Source organism: Lonchura striata, chromosome 30, assembly GCF_050655825.1.
Source record: "Lonchura striata isolate lonStrDom1 chromosome 30, ASM5065582v1, whole genome shotgun sequence".
Classification (NCBI taxonomy): Eukaryota; Metazoa; Chordata; class Aves; order Passeriformes; family Estrildidae; genus Lonchura; species Lonchura striata.
In genome coordinates this window covers 2,123,770-2,147,703 of record NC_140732.1, presented here as the reverse complement: position 1 = coordinate 2,147,703, position 23,934 = coordinate 2,123,770, and the positions used below count along the sequence as shown (strand labels likewise).

The 23,934-nt window shown below is 49.2% G+C and overlaps 1 pseudogene; it reads left to right on the top strand.

Annotated features, from left to right (window-relative positions):
- Positions 1-21,531: 21,531 nt before the first annotated feature.
- LOC146764951 (uncharacterized) lies at positions 21,532-23,292 on the top strand (annotated as a pseudogene).
- Positions 23,293-23,934: the final 642 nt, after the last annotated feature.

Here is a 23,934-nt window from a genome sequence, read left to right as displayed (position 1 = left end):
AGCAGCAGAGAGGGCAGCTCAAGGCTCAGCAGGGCTCAGGCCCAGAGGCTCAGCAATTACCTCCTGTGACTGTGCCTGGCATCGCCTCCTTTCCTGCAGCAGAGGCTGCCAATGAGCCACTGCTTCCATTTGGAAACTCAGCCTTTAGCACAGCCTCTCCTTCCATGTCTGAGGAAAGGAAAAAATACAGCTGGATCATCTGGGCTGTTTCCCAGCAGGAAGGTGATATCTTCAGGAGGCAGTGCTTGTCAAGTTCATGGTTACAAATTAGGAAGTCTCTATAAAATATTTGGCTAAACCAGGGCTCTTCATTCTCCAAAGCGGTGCCCTTTTTGATAGACACAGAGACTGAGAAATTGCAGGGGATCTCAGGGTGTGCATGGGCCAGGGTGCAGTTGGAGCTCCCTGTCAGCTGGTGCCAAATGTCTTTCTGCAGAGGCTGGGGAGAAGCTGCAGCCAGGCCAGGTTGGAAAACATCCTTGCATGCCGTGAGAACAGCAGCAGGGCAGCGAGGCTGCCATGGATCCCTTCCTTCTGTGCCGGGCGCGGCCTGTCCAGATGTACAGGGAAACTTGCCTCCAACATCCTCCAAGAACTTCAAGCCATTTTCCAGTAGGCCTTCCAAAGAATCCATGTCACCATCCCAGTCTAGAAGGGAGCACAGATCAGAATCCTTTCCATGCTGTGCTGTGGTCTCCTTCTGCCTTTAGGAACTGAGCACTTGTAAGGGGCTCAGGTAAGGCCAAAGGGGCCTGGGGAGCTCTGAGCTGGCTCCTGGTCACTCTCCAGACACTTTGCAGGCCCTGGAAACCCCTCTGGATGATAGGGTGGAGCTGCTCCATGTGCATTGGGACTCCCTCCCTCCCACAGAGGAATCCCTCCCTAAAGCCCAGGGGAAAACCATCCCCAGCGCTTCCCGGGGTGCAGGGAGCACTGTCCTGGGAAAGGGCAGCCAGGCTGCCGGCTCACCTGCTCCCCATGCCTGTAGCGGAGCAGCCTGGGCAATCCTGACAGGCAGGGCCATGGCCAGGAGGAGCAGGAGGAGGAGGCGCAGGGCAAGGGCCATGGTGCCTTGCCCTGTGCCAGTCCTGCTGCTCTTGCTGCCACCACTGTCCTGACACCGCTGTCCCAATGTCAGCACCGCTGCTGCCACCGCCGCTGCTGCCGAAGCAGTTCTGCTCCAGGACTGCCTGCTCGGGCGTTGTGGTGCTCTGCAACCACGGGGCTCTGGGACCTCTGTGACCTCAGAGCCTGCTGTGACCTCAGCTTGCTGTGACCTCAGAGCCTGCTGTGACCTCAGAGTCTTAGCTGTACCCCCAGAGTGTACCCCCTTCTGTACAAATGGCCTGCCCTGACTGTAAATGTTTTGTTTCATCCAAGGGCCATTGCTCAGTAAAACCTTTATTTTGCCTGCTGATATTGCTGGTCAGACTGTGTCCCTGGAAATGCTCTTGATGCTTGCAGTATGAATTTATTTTATTGTTTCCTTGTTAGGTGGTTCGTTCTGTAGTACCCCCATGTTCTCCCTGAGTTTGTTCACCCCTGGGTTTTACTGTCCCTCAAAGCTGACCCTCATGCCCTTCCCTGCCCCTTGTTCCAGCTCTTTCCCTGCCTATCCTAGCAACCCAGTCCCTTCATCCCCAAACCTTCCCTGTCACTGTCACATCGGGCCAATCCCTGATTGCAACACCCCTTTGGAATGCCCCAATTCCTCAAGGCCCCACTGGCCCCTGTGACCCATCCTCTCCACTCTCCTACCCCAATGGGTTCCAGACACTGGATGTGATCCCCTCACTCCTCCCCTGAGGATTCCCTCTTGTTGAGCTGTTTGTATGCACCCCCTGACTTGTATCTTGCACTGGAGTGCCGGGGGCTCTTTGTTTCTGCTCTCTTCACCTGAAATTAACTCTTTTTTGTGGAACCTCAAGACAGAGAGCTGCCTCCTCTCTCCTCTGCCCGGTCCCTCTGGTGGCTTGTGTGTGGCATCTTAGAACAAGTGGCTCTAAAGGTTCTACCTCTGGTAAATGCCCATAGCGAGGCAGTTCCCCACTCGTGGTGTGGTGCCGGAGTTCTAAGAGCTAGACTGAGTTCTGGTAGTGACTTCACTAATCTACAGAATGCCCCTTCTTCAGTGCCTGCGCTGGTGCTCTGCCATCTCACACACCAGAGTGGGATTCACATACTGCAGCCCAGAGTTAGGTTTTTGCACCATTGAAATGTGTGTGGTCAGCAGGATTGCTGGGGATAAATCTCTGCAGAGCTAAACAAAATGTGTGCACCATCCCAGGCTGGATTTAAATAGGCACAGGAATTTTGGAAAGATGAGGACACGATAGCAGAGAAGAAAGTAAAAATTGGCTGAAAATAAAAGGAGGAAATGCTAAAGGAGTGATTTGTGCACATTTGGGGATTTATTTGTCTTGAATGCAAAGCAAAATCAGAAGGTCCTAAGTGCCCGAAAGATTGGCAATGTGAATGTCCTCCATAGCAGAGTGTTGGACCTCTGGATCCTTAATACAATTTTATTGTGCTGGAACAGTGGCAGTTTGAGCTGGTGCCTCTGGGGGATCCTGAACAAAGAACCTTTGGGCTTTTATACCCTCCCAGCTGAAGTGTGATAGTCTGGGGCCTTCCTGCTGTGTCCAAGTGGCCGGTCACGGGCTGGGACCACAGGTCCCCAGGTCCTCTGCTGAGCCATCCCTCTCCTACAGTCAAGTTTAGTCTGTCACATTTGGCTTTTCTTTCTGATCCACCACTGCCACGGTGTCTGTCCTAGAAAATGCTTGCCCAGCTCAGCTGGACACCGAGGTCAGCACTGGCCACCTTCCCAATCCTCGGGAGGTAAGGTCAGCAGCTTTGGGTTTGGAATTCCTGAGCCCCAAGGAGACCTTGGCTACAATGACAAAGGCAAGGAGTTGTCTCTTGCAGGGGTTTGTATTCCAACTTTATTTGGCAGCTCAGAAGAGCTTCTGCCCGTCCATCACTCGACGTTCTGGGTAGAACCTTCTAGAAAGAAAGGAAGGGCTGCCGAGTGACGGATGGGTCCAGGGCCGGTCCTCAGAAGGGCTAAATTTCAGGGGAGGAGGGAAAGGAGGATTGACCTAGGGATGGGAGGAGGCAAGGGAGGGCAGGACCACTTACAAGGCGGTACAGGACTAAGCCACTGAACAAATGGAACAAACTCAATAGCACAATACAACACACCACCAGGACCACAAGAGCACATTGTCCTGAGGATGTAAAAATGCCTGTCCTTGCTGGAACGTTACTGTTGTGTGACACCACTGCAGGCAGAGCGGGCAGCTGTAGGGATGTTGACTCTCTTCCCTGGTGCCAGCCCTGCTGCATGCATCAGAGCTCCTGGGCCTTGGTGCTCGCTGGGACGTGGCCTGGCACCACAGGGAGTTACAAAGCATCTTCAAGGAATCACCACACGTTGAACCACATGATTTAGTCTGGGATTTTGAGTTGTTTCTCAACTTGAAGAGACCCTAAACATGTCTGTAAAAGGCCTAAGCAAGTTCCTTATGAATTGTCTCCCTGGCAAGTTCAGTTCTGTCCCCGAATGGCCCTCGGCGTTCTCAAGGCAGTGGCAGGAGCCGGGTGCTGACCCGGAGCCCCGTTGGGCAGGGAGAGCGCGGCACAGAGCGAGCCCTTGGCGCCCGGGATGGCCACAGGCCCGGGAGAGCCGGGCGGGCAGCGCCAGGGCCCCGCTCAGGGCCCCCCGGGCTCCTCTGGCATCGGTTCCGTCCCCTCGGGCGCTGAGCGGTGCCGGTGCCGCCGCTCTGCCTGCGGGGCTGTCTGTGCCCGGCCCCGATGGAGGCAGGGCCGCGGCTGTGGCCCCTGGGCTCGGGGTGCCGCCTGCCCGGCGCTCAGCACCGCCCGTGCCGTGCCCGTGCAGCGCGACCCGGCAGGGCAGCTCCGCCTCGGCCCCTCGCCACAGCTGTCCCGGCACGGCGGCTGCCCCTGGGCCGCGGCAGCCCCGAGCCGGACGGGCCCGGCAGGGAACCCGGGAGGGCTCCGTCCCCTGCGAGCCTCACAAGAGACTCCAGCCCCACTGCCTGCAGCAGGAGGGACGCAAAGCACCGGCACGCTTAGGAGAGTCCACAGCCCTCTCCACACCTGAAATGAGGCCCCAAAACCCCGTCCTGTGCTCAGCAGAGACCCCCAGCGCCCTGCACGCCTTGGCAGAGATCCCAACCCCCCTGCATGCCTCACATAGGATTCCAAATCTCATGCATGCCTTCAAGTGGACCCCAGTGCCCTCCATGCCTCAGAGGGATCCTAAAATATCCCTGTGTGTCTCACAAGGGACCCGAGCCTCTCGTGCACCTTATGGGGTCTCCAAAGCCCCCATGTGCCTTATGGGGAAGCCCAGGCCAGCAACGCCAAGTGTTTTGACCTGGAAATCAAGTGTGGTTGCAGCTGGGTTGTTGGAGAACAATTGTTGGAACAAGGCCATGATTCTATAGAATATCTGTTCCTAAAAACCTCTGTTTGAGACCCCAGAATCAGGCTATGTCTGTCCTGGGAACAGAGCTTGGAAACCCAGCTCTGTGTCTAGGCCTGGGGAGCTGCATTGTTGTACAAGGTCTGGGAATGAGACAATAAGGACAGGCATAGCCTTGAAGATATGCTCAACAAAGATGAACTGTCCTTGGAAGACATGACTTAGAGATGAGAACTTGGCTTGAAAATCTTAGCTACAGCTGTAACATCAAGTAGGATAAAGAAAACAAAGACCTGTGTAAATTAACCAATGAGGGCTTACTGCTGATTTTGCTTGTAAAATACCTATATAAGATAAGTGACGTTTTGATTAAAGGCTAGCTTGCTATCAATCATATTTATTGTGTGCTTGTTTCCCCACTGCCCACATCATACTGGCACCTGAACTCAGGGACTTGGTCTCTGCCCCAGGGACTTGGTCTCTGCCCGGTGGCTCTGTCACCAGGACGGTGAGACCAGTACAGCGCCGAAAAGCAGCGTTTGGCAGGCTAAAAGAAGACCGATGCTGGCATAAGGAGTTGCTCTCATGCCTGAGTCTGCAAAACTCGCCGTCCAGGAGGAGCTACAGTGCTTAGAAGGTACAAAAGGCTGCACTAAAAAAGGATAGATTATAATGGAAAGCAAAGTAGCTCTTCAATTGTTAACTATTTTCTTAAAGAAACGTGAATGAGCTGATATAGATCTTGATAAAGATCCACTGGCATTATACACCTATGGCCAAGATCAAGGCTTGTTTAAAGCCTCAGGGGATCTCTTTGATGAGAAAGAGAGGCTTGAATTAGGGAACATTCTTTGGTTTAAGGTGATTGATGATGATTAGGCTGCCCGGAAGTTAATGAAGGCTTGGTGTTCAGTCATAAATTGTTTGCAGAGCTATCAGGCAGAAAAGAAAGCACCTACTGGTGCTCTTTCTAAACAACAAACTTTTAAAGAATTACCAATAATACACAGAATGGATTGGTTAAGTATCCAAAAGAAAGCAATAAGTAATAAGGATTATGACATGTGTTCTGCTATTACTGACACAGATTTTCAGGCTTTCTCTGTTGTGTGTACACCAAATCCAGCAGGAGGGATGACAGCTAATTATCATCCTGTAGATTGGAAATTGCTTTCACAATTAAGAGCAACAGTTAATGACTGTGGGTTACACGGGGAGCCTGCAAAGCAAATGCTTGGTTACATAGGGGCTCAGTTTTGCTTCTTCCAGAAGACATTAAGGGTATTATGAGAATGATTATGATGCAGTCTCAGCTGATGATGTGGCAAGCTCACTGGCTTCAACTGACTGATCGTTTTGCTGGAATTCTACAACAGCAAAATGTTCCTTTAGAAGGGGTGGCAGTTGAACAGTTGATGGGTACAGGACAGTTTGCCACAACTGAGATGCAGGCACAAGTAGGGGCTGAGAAATTAATAGCTGCTGTGCAGTTAGCTAAAGAAGCATTCCTCAAGGTTAGAACAACACCAGTGTCTCCATCCTATATGTCCATAAAGCAAGGCAGAGAGGAATCTTTTGCCTCCTTTGTTGATAGGGTAACTGAAGCTATTAACCAAGGCTGTGTACAAGACTTTATGAAAGGAAATCTATTACAACAGTGTATTTTAGAAAATTGTAATGCTTCTACCAGAAGTGTTCTTAATACAATGAGCATTGAAGCATCAGTAGAGGAAATGCTAGAGAGAATGTCGAGAGTTCTTGCAGGTCCACAGGCAATGTTAGTTGAGGCACTTAGGGATGTAGGGAAAGATTTGGTGCAAGCCCAAATGCAAGCCTTTTCTTCTTGGATTCCATTGCAACCTATAAATAATTCTAAGCAACAACAACCTTGTCCAAAGTGCTCCAGGTGTAGGAAAATAGGACATTTTCTTTGTAACTGCAGAGAAGGGACAGTGTGGTGTAACAAATGTTCCATGAACTCCCACTCCACTGAAGCCTGCAGACAATCGGGAAACACGATGAGGAGCATGAAGAGCTGCGGCACAAAGACCCCAACAGTGGCTCCTGTGTGGCAGGTCCCAAACAGCTACAGCCAGCCAGCTGCCTCCGGCCAGCAGCAAGTGAAAGCCTCAGCCTGGACCTGGCAACCACAATAGACATTATGTTAATTGATAGAAAGCCTGTAAAGATCCCTACCAGGATCCAAGGACCAGTGATGCATAAAGAAAAACCTTGTGGTGCACTTGTTTTGGGTCGTTCTTCAGCAGGTTTGAAAGTACTTTTTGTACTACCTGGAGTAATCGATCCTGATTTTACAGGTGAAATCCTTATTGTTGCTGTGATATTTTATCTACCTCTGATTATTCCTGATGGCGGCAAAATTGCTCAGCTTGTACCTACGCTGCAGCTGACAGAAGCTGCCTCTTCCATTATGCAATGGCAGAGGGGACCAGAGGGTTGTGGACCTACAGGAGGTATTGCTTTATTATGTTTGCTGATGGAGGAACGGCCACAAGCTCCTGTTCTTTTGGAAAATGGCCAACAGAGGCTACAGCTATCTGCACTGCTGGATACAGGAGCTGACACCACCATTGCCAGCAAGGACTGTTGGCCTGCCAGCTGGCCTCTGCTCCCAATGCTCTCTGGTGTAGAGGGAGTAGGAGATTCAGCTTCAGTTTGTAAGAGCAAGGACAAAATTCCTTTATCGCTGGATGGTCCCACTTGTGTACAATTTGTTACTGTTATGTCATTACCACACAATGTTCAAGCATTAGTTGGCCATGACATTCTCATGCAATTAGGGGCTCGCCTTGTGACAAAAGATCGTTTTTAGTAGCAGTCACTACTTGGGCTTTCCTGATCTGCCTAACCTGGAAATCTGATGATCCAGTGTGGATCCAGCAGTGGCCGCTAAAGAGAGAAATCCTAGAACAAGCTCATTCCCTTGTTACTGAACAGTTAGAGCAAGGTCACATTAAACCTTCTACTAGCCCCTGGGATACTCCAATATTTGTTATTGAGAAAAAATCAGGAAAATTTCTTCTGCTGCATGATTTACGTGCAGTCAATGCCCAGATGGAAGCAATGGGGACCTTACAGCCAGGTCTCCCAAATCCAGCTATGCTGCCTGAGGGTTGGAATCTCCTTATAATTGATTGAAAAGTCTGTTTCTTTACAATTGGCCTTCATCTAAAGGATACAAAAAGATTTTCATTTACCTTACCCTCTTTAAATCATGAAGCACCAGCAAGCAGATATGAGTGGACGACCTTTCCTCAGGGAATGCGCAACAGTCCTGTGCTGTGTCAACCTTTTGTGGGTGCTGCTCTGTTACCTGTTGGAGCTGCTTTTCCTGACATGGTGATATATCACTACATGGATGATATTCTGTTGGCACAAGAAAGCTGGTTCACTGCTCAGCAGGAGTCTTTCATTCTTGCGCAGTTGCTGAGTAACAACTTGTGTGTTGCTCCGGAGAGAGTACAGCGCTCTGCTCCCTGGAAATATTTAGGCTGGGTGATTTCTGACATGCATATTTGGCCACAGAAAGTTGATTTGCAGCTGGAGTTAAAAACCTTACATGACATGCAACGATTTATGGAGATATACAACTGCTTCTTCCGTTGGGGTTCTAATGAGATTATTCAAGTTGAGCACAGACTTTTTGTTCAGCAGATGCACAGGCAGGGGCTTCTTGGGCCACTGCTTTGGCACCTATATTTTTAAGTAGGGGATTGCAGGAAAAAAGAAGAGAAGCTCATCAACTACTGAAGAGAAACAGCCACTGAGAGGAACTAATGGGCGAAGAAATGTCAGGGGAAAAAAGGCAGAAAACAGTAGATCAAGACAAGTTGTCTTGATTTAGGGTAAATTTGGAAGAGAACTTTTGAAGGGTTGTTTTTAGAAAGAAGATTTATTTAGTGGTAGTTTTTGTGATAAGTTTTAGGACAGATTTTAGCTCCCGGCTGTAAAGTAGAGCATGTTTTTCACATTTAGTCTTGTATTGATTGGGTTCAGGATTATTATCTTTTTAACTGCTGACTTAGGTTCACTGTTTGGTTTAGCTATAACCTGAGTAGCTGGGCTGTTGACTGCAGCTTGAGTTACTGGGGTAGCTGCTGATTTATCTCCTTGCCCCCTGCTTCTGTCTGCTGTTCTACAGTATTTAGAAGTCTGCGATAAGCAAAGGCTAGGGCCTAGCTTATTGCAATGATCTTTTTCTCATTAAAGTCATCATGGTAGCTCTCTCTAGATATTTCCCCACCTCATCTGCATTCTGAATTTGTTCATATGAAAATTTCTAGGCTGGGGGGATCAGAAAATTCTTTCAGGGTTTGACTTATTCTCTCTTATTTTCTACACTACTCAGAATTCTTCCCGCTTGGGTCTACTTCTGGGTTGGGGGACTCATCAGCCCCTCTGGACATTTTAGCCCTCAGTCTAGAGAAGCTGTGGACTATATAGAGGAACTTTTCCAGATTAGATATGAGGAAAGTGGTCTCTTTAACATTCAGGGGAAACTGAACATTTTCAAAAAGGGACGTAACATATCCAAAGGAGAAGAAGAAAAGGAAAGGCTGGAAAGCTTCATCCCTTTTTTTTCCTCTAATAAACTGGGTGTAATTTCTAATAAACTCCCAAGACATGCTACTGGAATTGGGACATCAGGTAGGATGGAGAAACTATAAATCAAATATATCTTGAACTTCAGTACTTTTGTAAACTCCCTATAAATTATTATTACTGTGCCTAGCACAATAGCTATTGAAACCTATGCACCTCTACTGTAAAAGCTATGTATTAGAACAATAGTGGAGCTATTTTTAGAAAAGAAAATAATTCTAGTGACTAGAAAGGTATTACAACTTCAAAAAGGCCTTGGGACTAGAAACACGTGAAGGCCCCCACCCCGAGAGACATTACCACTTCAAGTTACATGGTTACTGACGGCTTTGTGCCACTACAGAGTAAGCACGAAGTGCAATCATTGCAGGTTTTTCTTCTTTCTTGGGCCTCACATTGGGTGCCAAAAATGGTTGGTTTAGGGTAAAATTAGTGGTTTTTTTAGAAAGTGGATTTAATTGGCCCATCCCCCAACCAGTATGGGAAAAAATACTTCTTTGGAGAGAAGTGGCAGTAAGAGAAGGCATTAACAAGAATGCAACTTCTTTATTGCTGAAGTTCAGTATTAAATTCTGTAATCTTAGACTAACTAATCCTATGTTTTTAACAAATAATCATCTACTCAATCCTAACTTGAAGAATCCTAAGAACTTAATCTTCTTTTAAAATAAAACAGCCTGAGTTCACAGATGTTTCCTTGCTGAAGCAGACGACTGGTGCCAGGACTCCACTTGCTGCTTGCCAAATTCAGATACTCATTGCTGAATGTGGGACAGCTTTTTGTGGAGGTGCTGGCATCTGCTCTTCATCTCAGAGTAGCTGGAGCTACCCTAGGATGGAGAAATCAAAAGAAAATTAGGGCATGTCAACATTTCTGCAGAGTTTAAAATTTCATGACCTTTTCTTTCAAATAGCCTTGAGGCAGACTCAGAGGCTACCAAGCCAGGCCAGTCTGGTTTTATTCATGTAAAAAAATAAAATTACTCTCAGTTTGACTTTGGAGGTATTTTTCTCTGTGAGCCACCATCTTTCTGGGAAATTGGCAAACTGAGGCTGTTGTATTACACACCTAAGAACAAACTCTAGACAAGTCTGAAACCACAACAACAACAACAACAACCCAAAGCACAGCAGCTCCTAAAGAGGGCAAAACTCATTAACGCTTGAAGCCACTCTTCAATCCCTTCTCGCTCAAATCAACAGGTGTGAGGTTTATCAAGCTCATGATACAAACCCAAGATGAAGTGGCAATGAGAATAATCGATGCCATATGCCAACACTGTTACCCCAAAGCTTCTGCTCCTCTGGGCCTGGAGATCTGGTTCTCTTTGCAATGACAAAAACTCATTCCACATGGGAATAAACACTTCAAACCATCCTGAGATAAATATTTACAAGGAATTAATTTTTAACAAGTTTAAATTCAGTACAAGGACAGACAACAACATATGCCAGTTATGCATCCCAGGCCAGATGCGCCTGACTGGTGTGCAGGATAAGTTTGAAAATAAAACTCCAGATGCCTTTCAGCATTATGAGAGGTTCCCGAGAAGCAGCAGCTTCGACTACTGGCCTCTGCCCAGTGACATTTGCTAGCAAGAGCCCGAGCACAGGCCTCACTGCACTGCTGCCCTGCAGGGCCAGGCTTGCCCTCAGCCTTCCCCAGAGCATCCCTGGCTGTACCCAGCGGGGCCCAGGGCCCTGCCTGCTCCAAAGGCCACAGCTGCCCCAGAGCCCCAGAGCTGCAGGAGCCTGCCTGCCCTTGCCAACATCACTGCTCTGAGACAAGCTGGGAGCAATTCCCAGTGTTTTATACCACACACACCCACACCCATTTCTCCCTCCCCTCCTGCACTGCAAATACGATGAGGGGATGCAGCAGCACTGCTGCAGCTGAGCCTCTGCAGCTGCACTGCAGGAAGGGAGGGCCCATCCGGGCCTGACCCACCTCGGTGTTCATCTCAGCACTTCTCCCCACCTGGCCCATCTCCTCCTTTAGCTTTCTACCTCCTTAGCTGACATTTACTATTAAAGAATGTCTGTACTATTGACTCTGGAATATGGTCTTTCTTGCACCTCAATTCATGCAGAGGCTTAATCATCAAATCTTTACTCCATTGTTATCCACACTGGAGTTAGGAAAAGCTGCACATTGATACCTTCACGGAGATCCAAGGGACACTACTGCTTCAGCCTCCTGAATTCTCTTCACATCTTTTTTGACATGGTAGTCTTCAGCACATGAGTGCTGTCATGGTAGAACTCAGAAATTTGTGTCTTTCTTGAACCTTATGGGTGCAGGGGAAATGGAGCCGACATTTGCAGACAGGTAGGAAGTAGAATGGGATGTCACAGCCAGCACCCAGGAAGAAGAATGGCCACCAGGTGCTGGCTGGAGGTAACTGAGCTACTGCTCAATCCTCTGCATCTTGCTCATCACAGGACTGGTCAAGCCAGAAGCCCAAAGCTGTTTCTACAACAATAACAAAACAGTTCATTAATCTCTGACTCAGGTCAGGTTTTGCTCCCATTCTAAAAAAAGCAGGATTTGTGAACTGGCAAAGGCTGAAAACACATGTTCTTTAAATTAAAACAGCTGTCAAACATGGAGGACCTCCAGGTAAATATCTGTTCTATTGCATTCCTAGTTTCTCATCTTAGGACTTAGCCAGTCTTTCTCCAAGTCTACTGATAAAAGGCTTTGGGAAGCAGCCACTCCCTTCAGCAGTTCCAGCAAAACTTCCCCAAAGGGGAGATCCAGTAAGTTTTATCTGGGTCCCAATTTCTGCTTGCACACACCAGGAAAATACTCAGCTTTTGCTGTCAAACATCCACATGATTTACTGATGAGGCACTGGCTGTTTTAGAGTTTTATGTGTTAAAAATGAGATTAGTGCTTCACTCTTAGAATTCAGGAGTACAGGGTGTGACGGTTGGTTGTGAATTCTCATCAGGATGAACAAAGACAGCAGCCACATGTCAAGGAACTCTTGTGCTTTTAGGAGCAGCTGTCTTAAATCCAGCAGGCTACCTGCTGTGCAGACTCAAAAGCTGCTGGCTAACAAGCCCTTGCATTTGTACAAGAGAGTGTCACAAGTGGTTACCAGCAAGCCCTCGCTGTTGCTCAGTGCCCTTCAATCATCTCTCAGCTCCTCCCAAGGACCTTCTCACAGCTGCTGACTCACAAGCCACAACACAGAGCCAGAAGCTCTCCACACCCCCAGCAAACTTCCAACCTGAGGATGGAGTAGAACAGGACAGCCATGTGTGCCCAGGCAGAGTGAGGGAGGAGAGAAACAGAGGCAGAGGAGGGACTGAGGAAATATCACCATTCTGTAGCTCCTGTGTTGGTGCAGCCACATGGATAGTGCAGAGCTGGAGTCAGCAATGAGAGTGACAGAGAGACAGAGGGACAAGAGAGCGAGAGGGCCCCATCTGCCCCACCCTGCTGCAGCCTCTTATGTACAGGAGATTTTCCCTGCAGAGCCAGCCCTTTGAGGCCTTCTCCAGGGAATGAGTTGAGGGTGGGGACTGAGCTCAAGTCTTCAGGCAGAGCAGAAGTTTGGCTCACGACAGTGCTGCTCCACCCCTGGTGGATCCTCTCTTCTCATCACAGCCTTCTTGTCACAGCACTTGGAATGTCTGAGGCAAACCATGCTTAGGACTGGTCCGGCACATTCACATCACAGCTTTTATACCACCAGCAAGTCTGCTGAAACCTAATACAGAGTACAGAATGTTAAAAATGCACAAAATACCTGAGCAGGTCTTGCTGGAGCATCTCTCTCAGAAGGCCCTGGAGATGTTGCTTGGCTGCTGCTGGTGGGGTTCTGAGATGGAGCTGCTTTTCTGTAAGGATGGTCCAATATTTCAAGTTACAAGGCCAAAATATCAACTGTCATAGTCCTTTCCTTGCAGACCTTCAGTGCCAGGACTCAAGGAACCAGCATGAAGCTGAGTTGAGGGAGCTTTAGGCAGGATATCAGGAAAACATTCAAGCCCCAGAGGGTGCTTGAGCACTGCAACATGCTCCCCAGCCCAGTGGTCCCTGCAGCAAGGCTTCAGGAAGTGTTTGGACAGCACTCTTGGGCACCTGGTGTCCTGTGCAGGGCCAGGATCCTGGCACGTCCCTGCTGCCTCAGCATATTCTAAGAACCTAGGCTTCATTTCCCAGGGCTTTCTTTTGAAAAGGCTCTTTTCCTTCCCCAAAGGACTGAACTTACCTAGAAAGTATTAACTTCAAATTTGCTCTCTCAGTTTTGCTGTAGCCAGGCAAATCAGTCTGAAGGGTTTGAAACAGATGTTCCTTCAGCCTGAAGGAATTATCCTTTGCATTCAGGTCAGCAACTTACAGGCAGACATTTTGGAAAACAAATGTTCATTACACCTATATATGCAAACTACAGAAACCTACATGGGCTACTTGAGTTGGGATGGCAAAACGTGGCTCTCATTATATTGTGAATGTCTTCAGGGTGAAAAATCCCTGCCACTGCCCTGGGCAAACACTGCAACAAACCTCACAGGTTCAGGGAATCAGTTCCTTAAAGTCACTGTAGGATCAACTGAAAGTGTATCCATGTTGAATTGGAGTCCTTTGACTAGGTTCCAAGATGCTTTTTCCTAGCTAAAGAGGAAATAGTCCTATTCGGTATATTAATGCTTGCATTATTCAGCAAAAGCCTATGTGGATGGGGAATATTTAAGAAGGAAGGAAGGATTTACTGCATCTTTCAATGGGTGTGCATTTTATGAAAGCCTATGAGAAAGACATCCCAGTGGAACTTAACTCAAAGGAGTATTGGAAAAGTCTCTAATTTAAACAGGTGAGGAAGTAGTAAAATTATGAACGGCAGAATAGCATGATGGAATAAGTTGTGGCACAAGCTCCACAATCTCACCTCCTGAAGGATTTTTCCAAGGGAATCCTTGTCCTTTTGCCTGACTCCATCTCTCTGCAGCTGAGCAAGTAACTCTGGCTCCTTGTAATCCCTCAGAGCAAGTAAATTAATCACCCTGTCCCTGTAGGGTCGGCCGTAAACAGCAGCGCAACCGCTCCAGTCAATGTCTGCAAGTCTCACAGACATCATCCTCTTCTTCTCAGGCACAGGACCTGAATTGCTTTGCTGGGCTCCTCTGACCTCTGCTTTTTCTCCTAAAGAGAGGGAAAACCAGAAACAAATAGTTCAAACTGGAGGTTTGGAGAAGGCAAGGAAGCTGATACAAAAGGATGTACCAAGGCTTTTTGAGCCTCTATTTGATGGTCATTTACAGATCTCCAAGAATCCAAATGTAAAGCATTAAAAAGAAACAGTCATTTAAAGCTGGTAAAGGAGTGATGCTGGATGGGAAGTTTTTACGAAAAAATATTTTTATGCATTTTGCTTTTATATGATTTCCCCAGTTTGTAAGCTCAAGCATTCAGCTATGTTCTAGAATGACACTAAGTGCACCCTCAGCAAATGCATCCTCTAGAATGGATTAGGTGCACCCTCAACAAGTTTGCCAAAACCAGAGGCATGGGATGCCATCTGGAAGGACCAAGAAGTGGGGCCTTTGGAACCTCATCAGATTCAGCAAGGCCAAGTGCAAAGGCCTGCATCTTTGGGTTTGGGACATTCCCTGACACCAAGACAGGCTTGGGGATGAAGGTGGGGACGACTTGGAGATGCCAGTGGATGGGAGGCTAGATATGACTAAAAAACCATACCAATATCCAGTAAAAAATGAAATGGAAGCATATCTAAAAGTGGTCCATCAGTTTCATACCCTTTGCACTTGGACTGTGTGACTCCTTTTCTGTATGGGTCCTGCACTCTCTGTTCATCTCGTTGGCTTTGCTCATGGCAAGCATTTTATCGAAATCCAAAGGATGGGATTCTTTCCCCCTGTCTAAGTCTGTTTTCTCACCTTTGGAGCTGGGAGTCTTCCCCTGCACCCTGACAGGCGCTGGGATTCCAGACAGAGTCCGAATTTTATTTTTCTCTTCTGGCTGATGGGTGGAGGTGGAAATGGAGCTGACACTTGGAGCTAGGTTCAAAGTTGAGCAGGATGTGGAAGGCAGGTCCAAGGAAGAAGAAGAATGGCCAGCAGCTGCTGGCTGGATACTGCTGGGCTCTTGGTCAGTCCTCTGCTTCTTGGTCATCACAGGATGGATAAATGCAGAATACAGAGGCCGTTTCTGCAAAGATGATTCCAATTAGTTTTGCTCCGGAAAAGCAGCGTTTCTGACCTGGCAATGGTTGAACATACACCTTTCTTACCTAAAACGGCCTGTCATACAAGGAGGTGCTGCAGCTCAATATGTTCTCGATTTCATTCCTATTTTCTCACCTGAGTATTCAGCAAGTCTTCCTCCAATTCTGTAGCTAAATGGCTTTGGGAGTGTTGCAGCATTTTTGAGAGAAAGAGGACATGAATTATGAGGTTTGAGCAACCCAGTCAGACTAGGCCTGACAAGCGGCCTTGATGGGGCCTCGAAGCCTTTGATGAAGTGAGAATTCAGTAGTGGCACAGTTAGAAATTATGTTAAGGTACCTACAAAGTAATCAGCTATCAGAGCATGAATTAGAGTAGAGCTGCAGTGTGAAAAGTTTAGACACCTTAAGGAAAAGGTAAACAATGTTAGTGTGCCAATCAGAGTGTCTTTGTAACTGTAAACTGTGTAGAAGCTTATATAAAATACTATCTTATCTTGAATACGGGGAGAATGTTTGATTAACCACATTGGTTCAGATCTGCATTTGTCCTGTCCAGTTTCCCGTTTTCCTGAGATTCCCTGGCTTTTTGGGAGAAAGACATTCCCTTCAGCACCTCTATTAAAGGCTTCCCCAAAATGAGGCGCTCAGGTTGGTTTTATCTTGCTCCCTATTTCTGCTTAGACACACGGGGCACACACTCAACTCTTGCTGTCACACAGCCACACGATTCACTAAAGCGGCCCCAAGAAGCGGCCGGTGCGGTGCTGATCACAGCGTGTCCAGTGCAGAGATGGTAACAACAGAGAGAAGCCCCAGTCTGGCTGCAGGTCTCATTCCTGCTGCTCTCCAGAGGAAACCCTGGATCACAGCCTCTTCCCTACCAAGCACACACTGCTCCCAGCATCAGCAGCTCAGAGCAGGACTGGCAGACACAGCTCAGTGCCAGCCTGCTGACAGAAGTGCTGTAGGCATGGAGGTAGGACATAAGAGGATGCTGGGCCCTGCAGCACTTCCTGCTCTGGCTGGGAAAAGAGCTAGGGAAACCAGGGCTGTTTAAAGAGAATTCTTTAAGGTATAGAAAATATACCTTTCATGCAGTGTTTTCCAAGATTCTTTCAAAAGTTTTTCCTTGCCCTCTTCTATTGGCCATTGTCCAAGATTAAAAAAAAAACAAAACGTTTTCCTATTTACCATCTGAGTAGGAGTTGCCTTGGGGCAGTTTTCCTTATCTGCTGTTAATAGCCCCATCAATGCCTTGCCCCATGACTCAGAGATAACACTGTCCAGGAGCAGGTGATTAAGGACACACCTCGTGACTCATAATGACCCATTGTGAGATGCTCTGCCCAGGGAGGAGGAGCTAGGCATTGGAACTGCTGCAAAATACCTGCACCCCAATAAAGCCACTGGTGTGAGAAGTGCCTTCTGGCCAGGCTGAGGCACTGCTGCTGTGGGTTTTGCTGCCCTTGCAGGTGTCAGCGGGGCAGAGCGGTACCAGCTGCCTGGTGAGCTGGGGCCAGCTGGGACTCACTTTTACAAATGCATGTGGGGGTTTAGATAAGCCCCTGTTCCTTGCCCAGGTCTCTGGCAGCAGGCAGGAAGTTTATTGAGGTGGCCAGCACCCCAAAACCCACTCTGGTTCACAAGTTTTTTAAGAATAGCTGACACAGTCTGTTAGAGAATGAATTCTTTCTTTAATAGACACAAAACAGACATAAGGCTTAAAACAAACTAATACTACTCAGGAAAAAAGACAAAAAGAGACTACTAGTAGGTATATACAGCATTGAGTTAAAGGTACCATTCATTTCACAGCTAGGGAAGAAATAATATGACTTAGGATCCAAAGGATCTTACTGTTGGAGTCCAGGACATCCCTCTGGCTGCCCTGGATGTCTCGAGACCCTGGCAGGGGGCTCGGAGACCCTGACAAGAAGTCAAAAGCACCTATGGCTTTGGTTTTACTTTCTGGGAGAGGCTGCCAACACTGTATGAGGAATTACAAGCCAAAAGGGTTTGAGTAGTGTAATAGGTGAATTGACACAGGGTGCAAAAGTAGAATTTTAGAGTTTTTAGTATGTAATTCTGACCAAACTGATGCCTTGTAAAGGCTGCCCTAGAACAGAGGCTAGACTGAGTTAATGAATAAAGTAGGTGTGAGAAACTGCATTGACTTGTTTGTTCATCAAAAGTATGAAATTACGATAAAAGGGGGGGAAGTCGGGACATGGAATTTACAGGCTTGACTGGTAACCACAAACAAAGATTGTGAAAGATTTTGCAGGACTGGCTGGAACTGATAACCGCAGTGGAAACCCATTGTTGCTGAAAACTGATAAACCGCAGTGGAAGGAGACACACCACCCCACTTGTGAAATCCATTGTTTTTGGGACTGATAACCACGGTGGAACGAGACTCATCACCCCCACACATGCAAGATAAAAAGGGACTGAAGAGAAGGAAAGGTTGTCAGCTTTTGGCGGAGCCAGGCTCCCAGCTGAACCCAGCGCTGTTTTGCTTGCTATCGCTTGCTGTAATTAATAAAATTATTAATTGATCTTAACAGGCTGAATCAAATTATTCGCCTCAACTTATAACAGTAGGGATTTATGAAAAGGCCTCAATGGATACACCCTGAGCAGTACAAGACTCCAGCCATGTCTACAGCCCAGGTGAACCCAAAATGGTCACAAAATGCACAACTGCTCACAGGGTCTCTCACTTTGATCACTTCTGCTCCATTTGCATATTGGAGTCAATTGTTCAATTCTAGCTTTAGCCCATGAAGTCCCATCCTGCTTGTTTTTCTCTCTTCAACCCACGTTGTTTGTGCCCTTGGGCCTGAGATTTGGATGATTTGTCCTTGGTCCCCAGCTAGAGAAGGAATTGTTTTGTCTCTCTGCTCTGTACAGAGGGCTCACCATCCCCTAATACGAAGCCCAGACCCACACACTAAAGCAGCCCGGAATGTGAAAAATAGAAAAGTTAAAACCCGAGGCATCATTGGAATGCTTCACAATGTTTTTATGCAATGAATCTTCCTAAAAACTAATGTAACTCAGGGCACCCATTGCCTTCATGGACATCCATGCTGTGGCTGGGCTCAGTGAAGAGTCCCTGAAAGCAGAACCGACTGGGTTCCTCTCCCTGAACACTGCTCTTCCCATCACCAGGATAACTCCCACTTGTGAGAGTCTGAAGGACTTCTCAGCCCCGGTGTGGTGCTACAAGGCTGACTTAGGAGGCTTTGTCCTGCTGCAGAGATTTCTTGGCTTTTGCTAATAAATCTTTATTCTAGTGCACCAATAGAAATACTTTGCACTATATGGCACTTCCCACATGGAGATTCCAAGGCAACTTAATGTACTGCTTAGCCCAGACAAGAGAGTCACCACTCAGATGGGAAACCTGAAGCTTTTGTCACTCAGCTGTCCTCCCAAAGTGCCTGGAAATGAATGGCAGCATCAAAGTAGCCTTAGAGCAGATTTAGGGCTCCAGCTGTGAACTCCCTGCTAACAGCAGGTAAAGCCCCAGCTGGGCAGGTGCTCTCTGCAGTACCATTGTTACCTTCCCTTACCACAGGTGATGCCTTAGCATTTCAGATTTTATATTTTCCATCGATTTCTAACCCTGCAGTTCTTTAGTGTATAACTCCAAACTCCACACACAGTGTGAGCTGCTGCTTTCCCATTTTGGGCAGACACAGCAATTCCTCTCCAGGCCTGGCAGTCAAGGACACCTCACTGCTGCAGGACCCCAGAGATGGAAACAAAAGTGAGCTGGGGGGAGCAAACTTGGGGTAAATGATTTCATTACCTGAAGCTGGAATTGGAAGATGAACCCTCAATATGCAAATGGCCCAAACTTCTAAAAGTGTGAAAACCTGTGAGCCGTGGTCCATTTTTGGGTGCAGCCCTGGTGGGGCTTCATCTGCCCTAAATGTACCTGAAGGCCGTTCAATAAATAGAAATGCTTTTTTATTGCCTTAATTTTGTCTGGCTTCTGTTTTCAGGTAGCCCAAAAAGGTGTCTTAGATGCCAAAAAGGCATCAGAGGTACCAAAGATAGTGCATTCTGGCAAGTCAGAAAGTCAGATTTAATTTGTTTCCAGCTGTGATTTTAACTGGCAGCTTCTGCAAATGAAGGAGCAGTGAGAGCAGCTCATCAGCACATGGATCAGTGTCTCTGCGCATGCACTTGCCAAGAGCCCAGCAGCCTTCTTGTCTTTACAAGCAGTGTTTTCTTTGACCAGACATACACTGTCCCCTTTGAGCTGACAGTGGTTGAGGCCCAATGTTACTTGAAGGGAAAATAAATGGAAATATATGACCCTTAATTAAAATAACATTTTAAAAAGGAAGGTAGACTTTCAGTGATTAATAACAAGAATTGAGAGAGGGAAGAAGAGAGGTCACCCTGAGAAATTTAAGGAGACTTAAGCAAGAGTTGATTTGTACAAAAGGATCTGCAGTGCACCTTGAGGCTACAGAACTATCAATCATGTTGTTTCAGGGCTCATTTATCACCGCAGTTTGCCCCAGGATTTGGCAAAGGAGGTAGAAGTCTTCCAGCTGTTTCGTGCAGCAAAGTGTCATTGATAAGCGCAAGCCTGCAAAGGAAACAATAAAATATCAATTATAAGGGAGACAGTTGCAAGGAAGCTGCCTAGAATCAGGTTTCCTCTGGTTTGCAGTGCTGTCTAGATAGTGTCTTCTTCCTCACTGGTGACACAGATTCCTGCATACTGGGAGATTCCTGCATATTGGAGATTCCTGTGTATTTGGAGCAGTTCTCCCGGGTGAAAATAGGTGACCCAGGCTTCACAGTCACTTTCTCTCAGTAGCAGGTGCACAGGAGTGAGCAAGGCCAGGGGAAGGTGCAGCAAGTTTGACGTGGTGGAACGTTGGCTCTGGGACACGTCCTGTGCCGGTCGGATTTTTTGGAGGCGGCAGCCCACTCAGGGCCCTGTACAGGCCCCTGACCAAGAACGCCGGCCCTTTTCCCTGGAAAACAAAGCTCGCAACCCCAGGTTCCTGGTGTCAGGTTGCCAGGTGAGCTTGGGACTGTCAGGGCAGAGCAAGTTCGAGGTGGTGGCAGGTTGGGGGGCCTGGGACACATCCTGCGCTGTTTGGATTTTTTGGAGGTGGCTGCCCACTTAGGGCCACAGGCCCCTGAACACAAACAGCGGCCATTTGCTCTGTGAAACAAAGATCGCCACCCCAGGTTGCTGATTTCAGTTTGCAGGGAGCACTTGGGACTGTCAGGGCAGTAGACATTTGAGTTGGTGGCAGGCTTGGTCTGGGAGACATCCTGCGCCGTTCCAAATTTTAGGCGGCGGCCACCCACTCAGGGCCACAGGCCCCTGATGCAGAATCTGCAGCGCACACAAATGAGAACTGGGATTTCAGGGGGTGGCAGGAGAAACTAAATCCATCTGCTCGCTTCCCTTTCCTGCCATGGCCACGCTGATGCAATTCAAAGAATTGCTCCTGCTCAGCAAGCTCTCAGATGATAGGAGCAAAAGCCACGTGTTTCTGAGGTGCTAGCTGCCAGTGTCTCAGATTTTCCTTCCCAGTTCTAAATGGTTTTGACTATTTTTTCCATTTCAACACTTTCTGTGCATCCCTGTGAGTTAATAGGCCCTCACAACCCTCTCCCTCAAAGCCTTGAGATACTGCCATAGCAGAACTTGTTCATGCTCGTTTCTCCTGGTGATTTTACAGTCTTATGCAGACTCTGAAAGCAAGCTCATGCTGTAGACAAAAGATTGACCTGGGTAGCACAGGGCACTTTCTGGGTGTGTGTCTTTGTCTGCTTTTCACGGCCTTTGGGTGAGCACGGTGAGGCCGAGGCCTGGGGCCCTCAAGATGGCGCCGGGCAGCCCCGGGGGCAGCGGCGAGGGGCGGCACCGAGGGGGGCACAGGGTGCATTTCCCCGAGCCATGGGAGAAGCGAGCAGCAGGGAAAGGCGCCCTGGGGAGAAGGGCAGGCACAAGGGCCCGGCTCTCTGCAGGGCGGGCAGCCACTCGCCAAGTGCTGCTCCTGGAGCCACAGGCAGGGCCGTGTCTCCTCCCCGCCCTGACACTGCACCTGCAGGGCCGCGTCCGGCTCTTCCCAGCACGGACAGCAAGGACGTGGACACGCTGCAGCCGCTGCTGAGGAGGGACAGCGAGATGTGCAAGGGCTGCAGCACCTCTCCTGCAAGGAAAGGCTGACACAGCTGACGCAGCTCGGCTTCTTCAGCCTGGAAAAGAGACTTAGACTTAGGCTTGTCCCAACTGTGGCATTCCAGTACCTGAGGGCAACCTACTAGAAAGGCTGGGCAGGGACTTTGTACAAAGGCAGGCAAGGACGGGACGAGAGAGGATGGATCCAAATGGAAAGAGAGTCGCTTTAGATGAGGGATTCAGAAAAAGACTCTCCTGGAACAGGTTGCCCAGAGAAGGTGTAGATGTCCCATCCCTGACAGTGTTCATGGCCAGGCTGGATGGAACTCTAGACAAGCCAGTCTAGTGCGAGGGGTCCCCCGCCACAGCAGCAGGATGGCAACCATGTGATTTTTCAGGTCCCTTCCAAGCCAAAGCATGCCACGGCTCCGTGATTCTGGGATACTTCCCCTCTTCATCCTCTGACAGAAAAAGAAACGTGGCACCAAGTTCCATATTGCAGACCATGTCTTTTGGCAGCCTGCAACTGTCTCAACAGAGGATGAAAAGACATGGAATTACTGACGTGATTTCCCTTTTCTACTTGAAAATTAAATGCTCCACTCTCACAAAACTGTCAGAAGAGGCAATTCTTCCCCATGAAATGCTTCGTCTCACCCAAAGAAAGAAGCCACAAGCCAACACTCTTCTTTATTGCTTCCTTGATTGGTTACTTCTCTGATAGGAATTACTTTGGGTTTTTATTTGTTTGTTTCTTTCATTCATTCACGGGGTCCGCAGCAGCTCCTCCGTTGGGTTTGCAGAGGCAATGGACGAACGGCCGCCAGCTCCGGCACCTCAGCAGCAGCAGCAGCAGCAGCAGCAGCAGCAGCAGCAGCAGCAGCAGCAGCAGTTCTCTCGTTCGATCGGACTTGCGCTCAACTTTCTGCTCGCTCTCTGTCCCCTACTCCCGTGCCATCTCGTCCCGTGCCGTCCGTGTTCCGCCTTTCCCAGCCCGGCTCACGCCGAGTCCCGCAAGGCACCCGTGCGTGGCTCGGCCCCTGCCCGGCCATGCTCGGCCCGCGAGGGTCTCGCCTCCGCCAGGCTCTCTCCAGAGTGGCTGTGGCGCCTCCGCAGGAGCCTCTGGAAGAGTTCCTCACTCTGTTCGTGGCGGGGCAGCAGCGTCCCGTGGCTCTGCCCGGCGCGGCCTCTGGCCCGGCCCCAGCCCCGAAGGAAGCCCCTGCCGCAGCTCCGCCTGGAGCCGCCCCGCTGCCGCCCGGCTCCCGCCCCGTCGCCGGGAGCTCCCCCAGGCGCTTCCCCGCCCCGAGCTCCGCCGCTCGGCAGCTCGGCCGCCGGCCCCGAGCCGCCGCAGCCCGGGGCGGCTCGGCAAGCAGCAGCGCGCCGGGCGCTCGGGCTGCCGGGGCAGAACAGCGGGAGCGCGGTGCCGCCCGCAGGGGCAGAGAAGCCTCCCCTGGAGCAGCTCTGCCGGGAGGGCCCTGCTGGGCAGCGGCGGCTGCGGCAGCGTTTGCTGCGGGACCCGGCTCGCCGCCGGCGCCCCGGGAACAGACGGAGGGCGGCGGAAGCCGGCGGGCGGCGGGCGGCGAGCTCAGCCCGGCGCTGGCCTTGGCTTGCAGGGGGCCATCAGGCGAGTGTGCCGGGATCGCGTCTCGGAGCGGGCGCGGCTGCTGAGTGAGCGGGGCCAGCGGGAGAAGTCGCGGGGCGGCCGGGCGGGGCTGAGGCCAGGCCCGGCAGGGCGGCAGCCGGAGCTGCGAGGGGAACGAGCGGGGAGTGAGCGCGGCCGCGCAGCGTCCCGGGCCGGGCAATGGCAGCGGGCTGGGGCCGGGCAGGGGTGCCCAAGGCGCGGCGCAGCATCGGCCCCGCTCAGGGCATCGCGGTCTCCCGCAGCACAACGGCGCCCTTGTGCCCCTGGAGCCGGCACTTTTGGCTGTACAGCATCTTTTGGGTCCATTGTCCCCCAAACCTGTCAATGGTGGTCCCATTGTAATACCAAGTAGCAAAGAGCAGCACAAATGACACAAAGAAACTATGGCAAAAGAATAAGAGGAGATGCCCAGCGAGGAAAGGATGTGGTGACACACTGGCACATCAAATGAGCTGCACTCCCATAACCTCTTGGCTAGCAGGTCCTGGTCTCACATTCTCCATTTGTTTATTTATGTTTAATTTATTTTGGTTTTTTAAATCATCAAAATAAAATATATCAATGTTATAAATTTACGCCACAACGGATCATAATCCAATTAGAATTTAATTAATTACAGCAAGTAGGATATGAGCAAAAACAGCACTGGACGGCCGGGGAGTCTCTGCTCCCTCTCTGCTGTCCCGATTCGTCTAAACAGTCTTCTTTTTATTCCGTTCTTTCCATGAAGTCCTGACAGGCTTCTTTGTTTGCAGTTTCCTTCTGTTTACGTAAGCCGTAATTGTGGTTATCTTTATCTTGTATCGTCAGTCCCCAGGTGTTAAGTGTTTGTGATTTTTCTTTATCTTGCAAA